Consider the following 19080-nt stretch of genomic DNA (forward strand, 5'->3'; position numbering starts at 1 on the left):
ACAATATTTAATATAGCAATGTTAATTTTTGAATTCACGAACACAGAATATCTTTCTGTTTATTTCTGTTCTCTTTAATTTCTTTCATCAATGCTTTATAGTTTTTAGTGTAGAAATCTTGTTTCACCTCCTTGGTTAAATTTATTCCTAGTTATCTAAATTATTTTTGTGTGTAGCTATTATTATATAAATGAGATTTCTTTATTTCTTTTTTAGATAGTTCACTGTTAATGTATAGAACAGCTACCAATTTCAGTATATTGATTTTGTATCCTGAAATTTTAGTAAATTTATTCATTAATTCTAAGAATTTTTGAAGTACTCTTAGGATTTTACATATTTAAGATCACAAGAAATTATTATGAATAATTGTATACCAAAAATGGAAAAACCTAGAATAAATGTATAAATTTCTGGACGTATACAACTTACAAAGATTCAAACATGAAAAAATAGCAAATATAAACAGGTCAATAACTACTAACAAGATTAAATCAGTGATAACAAATCTCCCATCTAAGAAAAGTGTGGGACCTGATGGCTTCACTGCTGACTTCTACCAAACATTTAAAGAACTATACTAATTCCTCTCAAACTATTCCAGACAATTGGAGAGAAGGGAATTATTCCAAGTTCATTCTACATTGGTATCTACCCTGATTTGGTATCTACCCTGATATCTACCCTGGTATCTACATTTGGTGTCTACCCTGATACCAAAACCAGTCAAGAACACAACAACAAAAACAACAAACTATATGCCAACATTCTGGATGAATATAGATGCAAAAACCCTCCACAAAATACTAGCAAACTGAATTCAACAGCACTTTAAAAATAATTCACCATGATCAGGTGGGATTCATCCAAAGGATGCAAGGATGGTTCAACATTGTCAATCAATAAAAGTGATTCATCACATTAACAGAATTAAGGATAAAAAAACCATGTGATCATTTCAATAAACACAGAAAAAGTATTTGACAAAATTCAACATCAATTTGATGATAAAAACTCTCAACAAATTAGGCATAGGAGATATGTACCTCAGTACAAGTGGTGACTCACACCGGTAATCTTAGCACTTTGGGAGACTGGGGTGGGCAGATCACTTGAGGTCAGGAGTTCAAAACTAGCTTGGCCAACATGGTGAAACCCAGTCTCTACTAAAAATGCAAAAAAAAAAAAAACAAAACAAACAAACAAACAAAAAAACATAAAAATAAACAGGGCATGGTGGTGGGTGCTTGTAATCCCAGCCACTCGGAAGTCTGTGGTAGGAGAACTGCTTAAACCCGGGAGGTGGAGGTTGCAGTGAGCCAAGATCATGCCACAACACTCCAGCCTGGGTGACAGAGCGAGACTCCATCTCAAAAAAAAAAAAAAAAAAAAAAACCGCCATATATGACAAACTCACAGCTAACATCATACTTAAGGGAGACAAAGTTAAAAGCTTTCCTTCCAAGATCCAGAATAAGATAGGGATGCCCACGTTGACAACTTCTATTCAATACAATACTGAAAGTCCTAGTCAATTAGCAAAGGAGGAAGTCAAACTGTTCCTATTTCCTTTCAGAGACTTCTGATGCAAATATACTAACATAATATAATTACTAAGAGTAACATCAAAGCAGGCCCACAAAACACCAAAAATCTATTTTAAACTTAGTTCATTTCAGACCTATTCATTTCACAACAGAATAAAACTGCTTATAGAGTAGACCAGCAAGCATTCTACTCCACCTAATTAAACTATAACTCAAATTTAACAATTCAATTTATAAAGGCAATTAGCTTCAGCAGAACTTGAAAATCGTTTGCCTCGACGGATTATGAAATGTGTTACAGGGAATCACACAAATTAGTGTTTCAGAGTCACCATCTGAAGTGTAAATATGTACTGAAGTTTCTACCAAAATAAATCCAGTACTCAAAAAGAAAAAAAGCAGGTTGATCACAGTTTCTCATGAACCCTATAGCAAAAACAGTGGAGCAGGTCAAATGTATGTAGAATTTACTCAATATTTTACTTCTTTAGGAGTTTAAAATAAACATTTCACATTTCTCTATGAGAAGGTACTATTTAGTTTAAAGGGCATCTTGAGTGCTAGAGGTCAATAAAGAATGGAAAGTAGAGAGAATTTAAATGACATGAGGGAGAAAAGGGCTCCTCACACATTGGAGGATGCAGTTCTTATGGTAAGGATTTTTTGTTTCTGTCTGGGCTGGTTTGAGAGAAGTCTTGCTCAGAGCTGAAGGTACAGAGTCATTTATGATTTTGCCCCCTTTTTTATTCTACAATATGCCATATAACTACTCAGAAGCAGTGCACTGGTGAGACTTGAGTGCTTCTCAACAATTAGGAGACAAAGGAAGAAAAGTGAAATTTTTTCTCCCCAGAAAGTGAAATTAGTGTATTTATCAGAGCTAATACCAAATGTAGTAAACAGAATAATTTAATAAGTAGCAGTTTAAGGGCACTAACCAGTCAGAAAGGACACAGGCTGCACAGGGTCCTAGGTCCCTTCCTAGGTCATGGTATGGTTTAGAGTCCTCCGGAATGAGCTGAGGCAGCAGAGGGTTACTAGCAAAGGATATGTACTGACTGGTACAGTAGCATTTCAATGTGTTTACCACTTGTGCAAACCCACTTGGTAGAGCCCTAGAAACACTCCTGCATTACTTTTATAATCCTCCCTCCCCCAACAGCTCCTGTTTTACATAAATTTTAGAGTTTATGATTTCAGGATACATGTCATTACTAGTAATAGTAGTTGTAATGATAGACTCAAGGACATACAGTAGCTCAAACTGCATGGAACTGGAGGACAGATGTCTCCAAGGCTGGGAATAGCAAAGTAGCTAAAAAGGTGATACAAACATAGCTAAGGAAAAACAAAACAAAACAAAAACACTCACAAAAAATAGCTCGCTTAGCAATGTAAGCCAGAAAGAGAGGGTTAAGAGAAAACACTCATGAGCAACATGTGTGTGCAAGTTAGAGATCACAGATCTCAGGGTTATAAGCTTTTCTGTCATTACAGAGAAGCGTGCTGTTGTTTTATCAACCTTGACCAGGTATGTTTTATTAACCTTGACCACTTGAATGAATTACGCATTTAGATTCGCCACTTCTTTTGGCTTTAACTGAATAGTCACCAGGCAATCTTCTCATTAAAGTGTTTCCTTCCCAGGTGCTTTGACATCAAGAGGAAAGGAAATTGAACTCTGTGTATGTGCATGACTTGCACTCACTAGAAAGTACTAAGGTGGGATTTGGGCTCATATATCCATCTCAAGTAATATTAGTATACTAAAAGTGGGAGTACGGAATGAATGCTGGGTATAGATATATGACCCAGTCTCTCTCCCTGCCAGGATAAAGCCCACATCCTAAGTATGAAAAAATTTAACAAAGTAGTGGTACCCTGACAACCATCCTTACAGATAAAGACTTCCTTCCATACTGCTGCCTTCAACTCCTGCACCTAGACTACATCAGAATGTCTCTGCAGACTCTCACTACTAAAAAGAAAACACAGGACCCTTACCATTTAAACATGAAGAAAGGCTGTTACCTACTTTATGGAGATATGTCCAATTCAGCAAGTGTTGTGATCACAGATTTTTAGAACATAGTTACTATGGAAGCCCTAGTGGTTAATTTATTTGCATTTAAGTGGGACCATCAGGGGGTTGAGATCACATTCCTTAATTTTTATTTTCCTATTTCCAGCAGTGAAAAAGGGGGAATTAAAAAAATACAAATGAGCCAGGCGCGGTGGCTCACGCCTGTAATCCCAGCTCTCAGGGAAGCAGAGGCAGGAGGATAGCTTGAGCCCAGGAGTTCGAGACCTGCCTGGGTAATATAGCCAGACCCCGTTCTCCACAAAAAGGAAAAAAAAAAAAAGAAAGACAAAAAAAATACAAATGATTAATTAAAATTCTGCTGATTTTCCTGAATACAATATGACTAAATATATATATATATATATATATATATATTTTTTTTTTTTTTTTTTTTTTTTGAGATGGAGTCTCGCTCTGCCGCCCAGGCTGGAGTGCAGTGGCGCGATCTCAGCTCACTGCAAGCTCCACCTCCTGGGTTCACGCCATTCTCCTGCCTCAGCCTCCCGAGTAGCTGGGACTACAGGCGCCCGCCACCTCACCCGGCTAGTTTTTGTATTTTTTAGTAGAGATGGGGTTTCACCGTGTTAGCCAGGATGGTCTCGATCTCCTGACCTCATGATCCGCCCGTCTTGGCCTCCCATGACTAAATATTTTATATTAACTATAAATAATCACTTTTAAACACCAATGGTAACTTACACCATAAAAAATAATAGCTACTATTAATTTAACATTTATCACATGCTAGACAATGTGTTAAGGATATCTCAATTAGGACAATGATTCTCTGAGGTATTATGATCTCTAGTTTACCAGACAGAACAGAAACTTGAACAGGTTGAATAATTTTCCCAAGATCACCCACCTGGTAAACTTTGGGAATAAAATTTAAATCCAAGTTTGCTTTAGAAAGCCTAAGCTCACAGTTTGACTTTCTACCAATCTTACAATCAGTTTTCCTTAGTCTAAGAAAGAAAAAAAAAACAAACAAACAGAAAAACGGATTAGTAACAATAATCCTAGAAAAACTACTCGGACACAAACAGAGAAGTGAAGTCTTGAGTTTTATTGAATCTCCACTACAGTGTACTCATTTCTGTCATTAGAAAGTGATTCCCAAAACACTGCTGCGATCCTGCAACTCATGCTCAAAAACTTAGTGCTCAACATTCTCCATGGCATAATATTCAGATCTCTTGCTGTGACATTTAAGACCCTGACTCTGTTTAAATACCCCCTCTCCCTCTATACTCCAGCCATTTCAGGGCCTTAGTTGTATTGTGGATACCTTTTCCTTTGTGGGCTTCACATCTGTTACTCTCTCATCCTGGAATGTTCTTTCACTACCATTTCTACTTATAAAATCCAGTTGTCTAATAAATTATCCCTTGATCATCCAAATATAAAGATCATCCTTAACATAGCATACTTTGGTTTCATAATTGCAGCTTCTATCATTCTCATTCTACCTTTTGTTCTTAGAGATTATTTATATATCTTATATCCAAATTAGAACAGTCTATATATATATATATAGTCTATATATATATATATATATATATATATATATATATTTTTTTTTTTTTTTTGAGACAGAGTCTCCCCCTGTTGTCCAGGCTGGAGTGCGGTGGCGCGATCTCCGCTCACTGCAAGATCCACCTCTGGGTTCACACCATTCTCCTGCCTCAACCTCCCGAGTAGCTGGGACTACAGGCGCCCACCACCACGCCCAGCTAATTTTTTGTATTTTTGGTAGAGATGGGGTTTCACCGTGTTAGACAGGATGGTCTTGATCTCCTGACCTCGTGATCCGCCTGCCTCTGCCTCCCAAAGTGCTGAGATTACAGGCATGAAGAGTCCATATATTTTTAACCTCCATCTCCATCTACAGCAACCACAGTGCTTTATGCTTAGAACGCATAACCAAGTATTTGTTAACTTGAATTAATTAGAATTTACATTAAAATACAGTTTGTTTTGCACTATTTGTAAAACACTAATATTCATGACAGTGCAATGCATTGTTTTATAAAATCACTAAATTAGTATTACTAACAAATACTCTATAATTTATAAAGATCCTTCAAATATATATTATCTTAGATCATTGCAAGAAGCCGTTTTTATGTTTAGTAAAAACCTCATTATTATCTACATTTTTCAGATGAGGGATCAGAACTAAAATTAATTACTTAGCTTTTTCTAACATCTGCAGAAAACTTATTCTGGCAACCAAAATGCAAAGTACATATGTGAATTATATTATTCCCTGAAAGCTTGAGATGGAAAACAGAGGTGTTTCTTCCAGGTGCTACATATGCTCATTTATGAACATCCTAAATTAGAAACTAATTATTTTCAAGTCTGTGTATTTGGAGGAGAAATTCACAGCCAACAGCGTTGGAATAAATCTTCCCAGTGGTCAATCATTTTATCTTAACTTTTCCCCACCTGGTTCTATATGGATCAATGACATTAGGGATATTGAGCAGCATTTTTTTTTTAAAAAGAGAGTAAATAATAGATGTGAGTTAGTGATATCACCTTATCTGGCTACAGCTAGAAACTTTCTCTGGCTATAAACACATGTAAAAATAGAAATTGATACTGAGTATTAGAATATATAAAATACATTATATAATTTACCTAGCATTTACAGAATGATGTATCTTTCCCTTATAAGCAAAATTTCCATATAATTCCTCCTCCTTTTTGATTTGGTTGAAATGCATTTATACAGTTATGCTCATTTTAATTTTTAAACTACATCTTATGGGTGCATTTAACTTTTTCAAATTGACCTGGATTCATTATTATTCACATCAGTTACTGTCCTGAGTCATAGCATGATCATGTCCTGTATGATAACTGAAGCATGCAGCCACTCTTACATAGTCACTTCCCATCGCTGACTTCCAAGTTCCCCTGTTTCTTCCCTTGCTGCCAGACTGTTAGCTCTAACTTCCTTCAACCTTCAATATTATTTAACTAGCAGCATCCTGATATGCCAAATCCCAGATCAGTTCATTTGAAGAAAACCATCAAGTGAATGCATTAGATACTAGGAAACAGGCATACACAGATGATGAAGATACGCCTTTTATGAGCTTACAGTCCAGAGGAGGTGCATAAATGCAGTCAGACAGTTTTAAAATAACTCATAAGTGCTTTGCTAAAGGTATACAACAGGAAATCCTCAGTGGCATGGGGCTTCAGAGAATTACTCTCAGAAAAGTTGGTGGCTGCTCTGATCCTTGATGTGGATGGGAACTAGACAGATGAAAGGTAGCTAGTGGGATAGAAGAGAGGAAAGGTAAATTCTCAGAAGCCTGAAGTAGCATGGCATGCACACAGAATGACAAACTTCTCAGTATTACTAGAGCCCGTTTAGGCAGCAAGTGTTAGGACCTGAGGCTTGAGAGTTACCAAGGTAGCTGTGGATTATATGCTCTCTTTGACTTTATCTGTGGGCAAATGAAGCCACTGATGGGATTTAAACAGGGGTGCAACATAGAGTAAGCAAATAAGTTCAGATACAAAGATTTGGAGCCAGAGACATGGTGGCTTCTCCAATATTTTTCTAATGATTACATGGATTTCTTTAAAAAGTGGGTGGGGTTCAGTAGATGATGAGAAGATATAGCAGGAAGGGCAGGTTTAAGTTGGGATACTTTTTTTGCAGGAGAGATACCTGAGGATATATGCTGTCCACATGTCCAGCACGCAGCCGGATACCCTATTTCTAATTATCTATAGAATGGGAAACCACAACGAAGGAAACCATGCAGCTTCTAACTTTGCCCATTAAGATCACTGAAGAATGTTTAAGAGTTCTGACTAGGTCTTTCCCTGAGTATGTTGAATTAGATAACCTAGAGCTGGGACCAGTACTAATTAAAGTTCTCCAAGTGATCCCAGTGTTCAGCCATGGTCAAGTACCGGGCACTAAAGTACCAGACTCAGATGTGGACCTAATAAAGAGTTTTCTTTCCAGTAAAGATATCAACTTTGAGATTGTACTTCCCTTTGCCTGTTTATTTTGACACAGGCACCTCTTAAAGGCACATCTCTACTGGTGCTTCCTCTGAAAAGCCTTCTCTGAGAGGTTTTAGAAGCCATTCCATTCCTCTCTAATAGTACTTTCCTGTTTACTGTGAGCTTGGTGGAGACTCCGGAGATTTGTGAATCCAAAAAAGAAGTGAAACAAGATGAAACAACTATAATGGAAAGAAATTCATTTGTGAACATTTAAATATAAGTGGAAAAGAGAGACTGTGTTTGTGGCAAAGAATGGAATGACTTTTCTATTTTGGAATAATGATGCACTAAGCTTTCTGATTTCACCGAGGAACAGGAAAGAACAGAACACAATATGCAAGAATAGGAATGTCCAGCTTGCTCTATTAGCAGCCCAGTAGAAAACTAGAAGCACCACCTTGGGTCACAGCACAACACTATTTTGTCAGGCTCCTTAAGTGACCTATTTTTAATGTCATTTACAATTTAGAAGAGTCATGGTTTCAAATCACCATCCTTGTAAATAACAAGGGTCTTTTGTGAAACACTACTCTTTTAATCTGGAATTTCACGGTATAGAGAGCCCCAAGACAAGACTGATGAAGTCTGGAAGGTTTTTCAAATGTTTAGCCCATATTTCAACATTATTGTTCATTTCTAAGATGTTCTTACCAAGCACAGTAAAATTATATTGCACTAATATTCCACTATCATGGACACGATGTCGGTTACATATAATGAAAGAAAACAGTGTCTGTACTGTTCAAAATATCAAAACCAATTCCAAGCAGGTTCTTAAAATTTGCTGAAGCAAACCCACCTTAGGGTAAAAATAAACTAGGTATTAGAACAGGTACACTTAGGATCTATTTAAAACCAGCATGAGGTTACAAGCAGCCCAAAGTAAACCTTAAGCACATGTTATACAGAACAATGAGGTATAACCTTTTCCTTCCTTCCCAAAAGTTATGCTTGAGGGGTTACACTGAAGTGGAGATGATAATAAAAGAGTATTTTACAGAAATAGTGTATCTCCAGAGGAGAATGAGCAAGACTAACAGAAAAGTAATTGACTGACTTAACTTTGCACATAGTACGCAAGAGGGACACACACATAAATCTTGTTGGAAGTTAAAGGCACTCAGGCTTGCAGGGTTCTGTCCTCAAAATGTGTGCAGTGAACATAATAGAATGTGCAGATAGGAGCTGTACACATCTGAAAAGTAGAAAACTGAAAAGCATATAGGACTCTATAAAAATATAAAAACTTAAACTATAGTCTGTTTGACCTGGGTGCCTTGTAGAGAATCTCCTATTGCCAGGGCAGGAATAGTAACCCTTGAAAAAAAATACAAACCATGTGGCTACATTTTCAGTAACAAAATATAAAGACGGGCTGGGTGCAGTAGCTCATGCCTGTAATCCCAACATTTTGGGAGGCCAAGGTGGGTGGATCATTTGAGGTCAGGAGTTCGAAACCAGCCTGGCCAACATGGTGAAACTCTGCCTCTACTAAAAATACAAAAATTAGCTGGGCGTGGCAGCGGGCACCTGTAGTCCCAGCTACTCTGGAGGCTGGGGCAGGAGAATCGTTTGAATCTGGGAGGTGGAGGTTGTAATGAGCCAAGATTGCACCACTGCACTCCAGCCTGGGCAACAAAGCAAGACTCTGTCTCAAATAACAATAACAACAATAATAATAATAATAATAATAATAAAGATACAACAGCCTGGGTTTTAATAAAAGTTCCAATTTAGTTAATCCATTATTTATTTTTTGCTTTATATTAAACCACTTTAATTAACCAGACTAAGGGATACTTTCCAAAGCAGCAAGTCACTGCCATAGACTGTCATTGCAAAGACTGACTGAATTACTACCTTCTTCTTATCCCATGCTCACCATTGTTTATGAGTGTCTACTTGGACAAAGTGAAGTGGAAGATGTAATTGTCTAGATTGTTTAGGAAACTTGTTCACATCTTGGGTAGTATATTAGAAACAAAAGTGTTGTTTATAAAAGTATATATCCCAAGCCTTATGGTGAGTGATTCTGAAGCAGCAACATCTGCTATCTATACATTCATTTACTAGAATACAAGCCTTTTGCAATATAAGATCTGTGCCGATTAATGTAAAAAGAAACCACACACGCTCACCCTCATCCACCACCCTCCACCCATACACATATCACGACCCTCTGAACTGAGTTTTGCAAAACTCCTTCACTGGATTTTTGTGGTTGCTGTTGTCGCTATCCATCAGGCTTGCACCTGGGTTAGGTAACGAGTACACTTGAGCGATTATCTAGTGACCTAGAGGCACAGAGCCAGCCAATGGGAAAAACGCAGACCATATGAGTTGCTTTCTTTTTCAAGTGCCGTTCCCATGGATTGAGTTATAGGTTACATATCTTCTCTTATACAACCTCTTCTGGGTAGACAAAATCACAAAACAATTCTTTAAAATTGAGATATAATTCATATACCATGAAATTTATCTTTTTTTTTTTTTTTTTTAAGGAATCTTGCTCTGTCGTCCAGGCTGGAGTGCAGTAGCGCAATCTCGGCTCATTGCAAGCTCCACCTCCCGGGTTCACACCATTCTCCTGCCTCAGCCTCTGGAGCAGCTGGGACTACAGGTGCCCACCACCACACCAGCTAATTTTTGTATTTTTAGTAGAGGTGAGGTTTCACTGTGTTAGCCAGGATGGTCTCGAAATCCTGAGTTCGTGATCTGCCCGCCTCGGCCTCCCAAAGTGCTGGGATTACAGTCGTGAGCCAGTGCACCCGGCTGAAATTCACCCTTTTAAATGCACAAGATTTTTAGTATCTTAACAGAGTTGTGTATCCATCACCACTCTCTAATTTAAGAATCTTTTCATCACCCCTAAAAGGAACTCCATACCAATTAGTAATCATTTCCCATTCTACCTTTCCTCAGTTTTGAGCAACAAATAATGTATTTTCTGTCTCTATGGAATTGCGTATTTTGGGACATCTCTTATAAATTGAATCATACAACGTGTGGTCTTTGTGTTTGGTATCTTTCACTCGGCATGTTTCTCAAAGTTCATTCATACTGTAGCTCAAATCACTACTTTACTTCTTTTTACATCAGGTAGACAGAAGTATATGCAAAGAAGTGTAATTTAGTTTATTACTTCCATGCCTCTCACTATTTTGTTTTGTTTAGTCCAACACATGTCTTAATTATCAAATATTATAATCTACTCCATATTCCTTTTTCTTTTAGAACATTATCACTAACCCATTCCAGGTAATAAATTTTAATAAATCCCAACTGTATTTTTCATAGATAAAAATAAGTCTAAAATATTTATAATAAAAAATACCCCTTTTCAGCTTTCTGTATATGGCTAGCCAGTTTTACCAACACCATTTATTAAATAGGGAATCCTTTCCCCATTTCTTGTTTTTGTCAGGTTTGTCACAGATCAGATGGTTGTAGATGTGTGACATTATTTCTGAGGCCTCTGTTCTGTTCCATTGGTCTATATATCTGTTTTGGTACCAGTACCATGCTGTTTTTGTTACTGTAACCTTGTAGTAGTTTGAAGTCAGGTAGCATGATGCCTCCAGATTGGTTCTTTTTGCTTAGGATTGTCTTGTCTAAATTTAAAGTAGTTTTTTCCAAACTACTTTAAAGTTCGTATGGAACCAAAAAAGAGCCCACATTGCCATGACAATCCTAAGCAAAAAGAACAAAGCTGGAGGCATCATGCTACCTGACTTCAAACTATACTACAAGGCTACAGTAACCAAAACAGCATGGTACTAGTACCAAAACAGAGATATAGACTAATGGAACAGAACACAGCCCTCAGAAATAACAGCACACATCTACAACCATCGGATCTTTGACAAACCTGACAAAAACAAGAAATGGGGAAAGGATTCCCTATTTAATAAATGGTGCTGGGAAAATTGGAGAGCCATATGTAGAAAGCTGAAACTGGATCACTTCCTTACACCTTATACAAAAATTATTCAAGATGGATTAAATACTTAAATGTTAGACCTAAAACCATAAAAACCCTAGAAGAAAACCAAGGCAATACCATTCAGGACATAACATAGGCATGGGCAAGGACTTCATGACTAAAACACCAAAAACAATGACTAAAAAAGCCAAAATAGACAAATGGGATCTAATTAAACTAAAGAGCTTCTGTACAGCAAAAGAAACTATCATTAGAGTGAACAGGCAACCTACAGAATGGGAGAAAATTTTTGCAATCTATCAGATTTTATCAGATCTAACCATCTGATAAAGGGCTAATATCCAGAATCTATGAAGAACTTAAACAAATTTACAAGAAAAAAACAACCCCATTAAAAAGTGGGCAAAAGATATAAACAGATACTTTTCAAAAGAAGACATTTATGCAGACAACAAACATATGAAAAAAAGCTCATCATCACTGGTCATTAGAAAAATGCAAATCAAAACCACAATGAGATACCATCTCATGCCAGTTAGAATGGCGATCATTACAAAGTCAGGAAACAACAGATGCTGGAGAAGATGTGGAGAAATAGGAATGCTTTTACACTGTTGGTGGCAGTATAAATTAGTTCAACCCTTGTGGAAGACAGTGTGGTGATTCCTCAAGGATCTAGAACTAGAAATACCATTTGATCCAGCAATCCCATTACTGAGTATATACCCAAAGGATTATAAATCATTCTACTATAAAGACACATGCACATGTATGTTTATTGTGGCACTGTTCACAATAGCAAAGACTTGGAACCAACCCAAATGCCCATCTATGATAGACTGGATAAAGAAAATGTGGCACATATACACCATGAAATACTATGCAGCCATAAAAAGGATGAGCTCATGTCCTTTTCAGGGACATGGATGAAGCTGGAAACCATCATTCTCAGCAAACTAACACAAAACAGAAAACCAAACACCACATGTTCCTCACTCATAAGTGAGAGTTGAACAATGAGAACACATGGACACAGGGAGGGAAACATCACACACTGGGGCCTGTTGGAGTGTGGGGGGCTAGGGTCAGGATGGCATTAGGAGAAATACCTAATGTAGACGACGGGCTGATGGGTACAGCAAACCACCTTGGCACATGTATACCTATGTAATAAACCTGCATATTCTGCACATGTACCCCAGAACTTACAGTATAATTTAAAAAACACCCTCACCTATTACAACCAATAGTTCTGCATTTTTATAGTAATAATGAATGTTTTTCTGCTGTGGATTCTACATTTCCATATTCCTAAATAACATGATTTTGCTATTTCCTGATTTTTACTTTTACTTTCATTTCTGGACTTTTTATATGTCATGCTCCATACAAACCCAAATACCCTTCTCTTTTTCTTGTCCCCTGCCAACATTTTGGATTAAATATTGTTCTTTTATCTAATTTTGTAGAAGAAAAATATTATTTTCAGATGAGCTATACCATACACTATTGTACAACTTAGAATATGTTCAGATATTCCTTCATATTATTCTGCCTATTCCCAAGTGTACTGGGGACTGTAGCCTGAACACTTGAAATACTTAAAGAATAAAAAAGATAACTATATAATAATATAAAACCATGATGTTGAGACTGGATTTGGCATATAACAATTGTTGAATGTTAAATTTTAACTTTAAGTAATATAAATTTCATCAGAAATTAGAGTACCAAATCTGCAACGTTGTAAATGTAAATATTTGAAACATTTTTCACTGATCAATAATGAAGTAAAAAATCAAATTCTCATCACAATACTGAGGCTTTGTGACTTATTGATGGGGTTATGTTCCAAGAAACCACCAAAAGTTGAAAATAAAGTCAAAATGTATTTAATACACCTAACCTACAAAGCATCATAGCTTAGCCTAGTCTACTTTGAATGTTCTCAGAACACTTATATTAGCTCATAGCTGGATAAATTTATCAGGCAACACAGTACACTATAGAGTATCAGTCATTTACCCTCATGATCGCTTGGCTGACTTGGAGCCGCACTGCTGCCCAGTCTTGAAAAAGTATCTTATCACCTTCTACTGAATGCATGTTGTTTTCACATCATTGTAAAGTTGAAAAATTATAAGTTGAACAATGGGGACTGTCTGTATAGCAAGTTATATGACAAGTTATGTTTAGTGCAGTTTTAGCTATAAATAAAGAAGATAATATAAGAAACAACATGGATATGGCAATAAGAAAAAGCAGTGTCACTTTCCCACTCTTTCCTAGTCTTCACTCTTATCCCGTCACAATCAAAATGAAATGTAAATAGTAATTCATTAGGTTACATTGTAGAATCTGACTATATACTTGAATAATTATCTGGAGAGTCTCTTTATATTTTCATCATCATCATCAACATCAACATGATCATCATCACAAAAAAAATCATGTAATTTGGGTAATTCAAATGATGCATATTATATGAAACATAAAGTTTAAATTAAGTATCCATACATCCACCTACCTGCCTACTGTCCACCACATACACATAGATATAAACACATATGTATTTTTTTCAAACACAAATGGAAATATACTTTATATACTGGTCTGAAGTTGCTCTTGTTCACTTAACAGTAATGTTGAACATCTTCCCATATCAGAAGCCTATACAGATCTACCTCATTCCTTATTATCTTTAATGATTACTGTCCTACTCATTCAAAAGATATTTTCTGAGAATCCAGCATGAGACTGGCACTAAACCAGATACCTTTGAATGGCCCAAGACTCTACTTCACACCCCATATGGCCTCCCTCCTGCTTAAAATCCATCCGTAACTCCACCAACCAGAGAATAAAATCCGAAAGCAACATGTCATCGAGGCTGCCTTTATAATTCTCAAGCCTCAAGTACTATACTTCCTTATCTTACACCTCTGCTCTAGTAATACTGAATGACTTGTTCCTACGTGCACAGTCTGGCAGTTGAGAATTTGTATATCATTCTGATGAACAGCTTAGTTTGGGGGACATCAGCCTATAAAACATGTTCTGAGTGTTGCTTATAAGTTCGTTACAGGTAGTTAGACAGGCATGAGTGCGGCAGGAGAGGTCTCACCCCCACTCACTAGGAATGTCAGGTGACAGTTTGACAACCATCACATTGCCTCTCTAAAAGTGATAAATTGGCAGCAGGCACCAGGGAGAGGCCAGTTCCTGGTGGCCCACACCTGTTGCATTAAAGTGCTAATTGAATGCAGGAACAAGGGAGAAGCAAAAAGGAGCTTCCAATAAAATCTCCGGTACTGGGTGAGTGAACCTAGGCACATGCAGGCTCACTCAAAGTCACCACAAAATGGCGGACTATGACCTCCTAGGGTCACTCAAACAGAAAGGGGAAGAAAGCCCCAGATGGGCATGTGTACAACTTCCTAAACGTATTGTGTGTGCTCACCTCCCAAGCATTAAGAGGGCATTCATTGCACAAGTGGGCAGCCCACCCTAAGGGAAGAATCATGGGGAAAGGGCCAGCCCATAAAGTCCTAGGATCAAGGTTAAACATCACTCTTGACCTTCACGTGCCCGCTTGGGTTTCTTCCAAGTGTACTTTCCTTTCTTTCCTGTTTTAAAGCCTTTAAAACTTCCACTCCTGCTCTGAAGCTGGCCTTGGTTTCTTTCTCTGCCTTATGCCCCTCAGTCAAATTCTTTCTTCTGAGGAGGCAAGAATTGAGGTGAATATAGACCCTGATGGAGTTGCTGGCAGTAACTTGGATACCTTCCACCGGTAAAAAGTTTACTTATCATTCAGTCAACAAATACTTATGGCATGCTCTATGGAGGGCTAGAGATCCACAGATGAAAAGACTCAGTCCCTATGTTAAAGGGAGATTTAATCTACTGGAGAGACAGTTAAGAAACACCAACAAATAAGAACAATATAAAATAGTTTTGGAGATTTACTGTAAGCCAAGCAGTCTGATTTTTATATGTATGATCTCATTTATCCTCATAGAACTCTAATGAGTAAATTTTATTATCTTAATTTTACAGAAGATAAAAAAATAACTCAGAAACTGAAGCAAAGAAAGGTCAAGCAACCCTCTAATAAAATAAAATATATTAAAATATATTTCAGTGGATAAATACAGTATATTAAGATTATTATTTTCTTTAATTTCCAACTTTCCTATCTTCATTGTTTGCCTTTGTCCTCAGAGACTCTGAATTCCAGATCCTCTGAAGTACAAGTAACAGGAATTTAAAGCTCAACTCCTGCCTGAGGCTATTCAGTTCAGAGGATTTTGTCTTACTTGGGGGCCTAGAGAACTCTGCAAACTCAAAAACTGTCAATCCCCAGGCAAGAAGACCTCCAATCCCAACAAGCTACTTTAAGCAATCTGAAAAAGTTAAACCCATTTTGGTAATTTTATGGCTGAGAGTATAAGCTAAAACAGCTCTTCCTATTCTTTCTCCCAATTAAAATACTTCTGTGGGGGCTTCTTTATAAATGACTGATCATATCAATATCTCATGGACATAGAGTATAAAATGTTCTGATTAACACAATCTTAAGTTCTCCTCAACTTGGCTAGATTTTAGACAGTTTTCTTCCTGACTACAGGCCCCGGAACACCCTTTTCTTGGAAAAGTTACTTTCAAAAACTTGGAACTATCAATTCTTTCTCTACGTCTTTGAGATGCAAATCTTCCTCCAGCCTGTAACCAATTTTACAACCCAGGAATTTCTTTCTCAAAAACCTGTGAGTCTTCCCTTTGAAACATAATTATCAAGAAGGATAATGACACCATCTCCCAGTCTCTGTAAGAGGGTAGGATCCTGCTATAGTTTGGATGTTTGTTCCTCACAAACCTCGTGGTGAAATTTGCTCCCCAATGTTGAAAATTCAGCATAATGGGAGGTGTTTGGGTCATGGGGGCAAATCCCTCATGCATAGAATAATGACTTTCCTTGGTGGGGTGAGTGAGTTTCCACTCTATTAGTTCTTAGGAGAGCTGGTTGTTACATAGAGTCTGGTACCTCCGCCTACCTCTTTGCGCAAGCAGCTCCCCTTAACTTTTTCACCATGAGTAGAAGTAGGCTGAGGCCCTCAATGGATGTCAATATCCAATCTTGCACTCTCCAGCTGTCCTGAATCATAAGACTAATGAACCCTTTTTCTTCATAAATTATCCAAGCCCAAGTGTTCCTTTTTAGCAACACAAAACAGACAAAGATAGATCATAACTTTCATAAGCACCAATTTAGCAAACACAGTTGGCCTAATCACATTGACCAAAGTCCCCCCTAATGTCTTCTGGTACTTTTTCACTAGCTCACTCCAGGGTTTAAAAACCCTACTATGTTTTGTTTCAGTGGAGTTGAGTTCAATGTCTCTTCCCTATTGTAGAGGTCTTGAATCAAAGTCCTCATGACCTGTTTTACTCTGCTTGGTACAATAAATCTTCGTTATCAGCAAACACAAAATCATAAATAGGGATATTAGCCACCTCATTCCCAGAAGGATATCAAAGAAACCAGGTTACATTTTATAAAATTAAAAGATCCTGTGTTGTTTTGGGGTTTTTTTGTTCATATGTTTGATCATTTTGGTTACAGAGCTAATTTGGTACAAGAATCATATGACTCCTCAAAAGAGGCAGTACAATGTACTTCCTTTTAAAATATAATCTACACCATCTATGTGGATGGTGTAGAACAGGAAACTAATTTGTATCTTGGTGTATAAAAAATGAACATAAAAAACCTATTCAACAAACAAAATTCATCTTAAATAAATAGTCATGGTGTCCATGAACATGCTTATCTTTTAAATATTAAGAGTACAGAGTTTTATTTTTTAAAATGCTTTCAAAGTGCAAAATGAATAAAGATAGTTTCTTGCCCATTCATTAAATCATTCCTATCAAGGTAAAGAGATAAAATTTGGCTCAACACCACATTTTATGAGCTGTTAATAGGTTTCTGGAACTCATGATTTAGTCATTTTACTCTGCAAAATACTGAATCTTTTAGAAAGCATGCTGTAATTCACCCCTGAGTTGATCTCTACTGAACTTGAAATGACAACTGTGGATGGCCAAAAAATGCTGCTTAATTAAGCAAATCGATGCTTATACTAGAATATTAATGTGAGTGTCTCTGGCCCAGAAAATAGGAGAAAAGTGCAATTGTAGTTTATAGGGTTGTTAAAAGATAGTGTCCTAGGCTTCTTTATGTTATTATAACAATATATGAATAAGATCATTAGAAAACTGAGAAGTTCTGATTTGATGCAATTATAGAAAAAGATAAATTACAACAGGGGTCTTGTAAAGTTTCCTGAAATGGTGCCACTTTCCTTTGTCTAGAATCTCAGGAAATATCTTAGGTATTATGGCATCACACTACACATGGTTACCTCCACTCCTCTGCAGCCCAGACCTCCAGACTCATATTCAATGGCCTAATTAACAGCACCATTTGGATAACTACTAAGCATTTTGCGAGTATCATATCTAAACTTTCTATGTATAGTCCATCTAATTCTATTGCTGCTCCTATCTTCCCCTCCTCAATAATGGTACCTACCATCTACCTTAAAACCTTGGAATCACCAAGATACCTACCATCTACCTTGGAATCACCAATGGTACCTACTATCTACCCAAAACCTTGGAATAGCCCCTGAATCTTCTTTCCCTGGCATCTTAATAGCAAGCCTTGCCAGTACCACTTTAAAACTATTTCTCTAATCCAACCACCCCTCATCATAATGCACCTGTTCAAGCCATGACACTGTCTAGTTTGACTTCTGCATTAATTTCAATTTCTCCATGCTCCCTTTTCAGCAGTCTTCAATACAGTCAAATCTCCATAATGCAATAAGAGAGAAGATTTACAACTTAAACCAGAGAACTGCATTTCCCTGTTCAAAATTTTTCATGTTTCCTCCAACACACAGAACAAAAGTCAAAGCACTTAGCATGCTACTTTCAAAATTTGTATCTCTCTTTTGTTTTTCTTTTTCTTCAAATACATTTTTATCTCTTAATACTCAAGCCTTCACTCCCTCTTTTTCAGTCACTATAACCTTCTTTTTATTCCTCAGACAAACCATGCTTCTTACTTAGGGAATTTACATGTCTTTTTGTCTACTATGCTCTCTCTCCAAATTTGTCACCTGGCTAGCTCTGGGAATTAATTCAAGTGTCTGCTCAAAAAATAACCCTTTAGGAAGGACTGACCACCCTAGTTAATACACCCTCCTCTCCTTCCTTCTTCTCTTCATCTCTTTGTTCTGTATTTTACCTTTTTCTATTATTGTTGTGTTTTCTTAAAAAATTTTATTCTATAGTATTTATAAGTATGCTTATTTTCTAACCCTTTCCACCGGAATGTAAACACTATGAAAGCAAGGATCCTCTTGTTTTCACTGTTGCATCCTCAGAACCTGGCAAAGTGT

At 37.0% G+C, this 19080-nt stretch overlaps 1 protein-coding gene across 2 annotated transcripts in view; it reads right to left on the reverse strand.

The window, feature by feature from the left end:
- PRKG1 (protein kinase cGMP-dependent 1) overlaps positions 1–19080 on the reverse strand; it is a 1342028-nt gene that overhangs the window by 253022 nt on the left and 1069926 nt on the right. The gene's annotated exons all lie outside the window — the stretch shown is intronic.

Source organism: Macaca mulatta, chromosome 9, assembly GCF_049350105.2.
Source record: "Macaca mulatta isolate MMU2019108-1 chromosome 9, T2T-MMU8v2.0, whole genome shotgun sequence".
Classification (NCBI taxonomy): Eukaryota; Metazoa; Chordata; class Mammalia; order Primates; family Cercopithecidae; genus Macaca; species Macaca mulatta.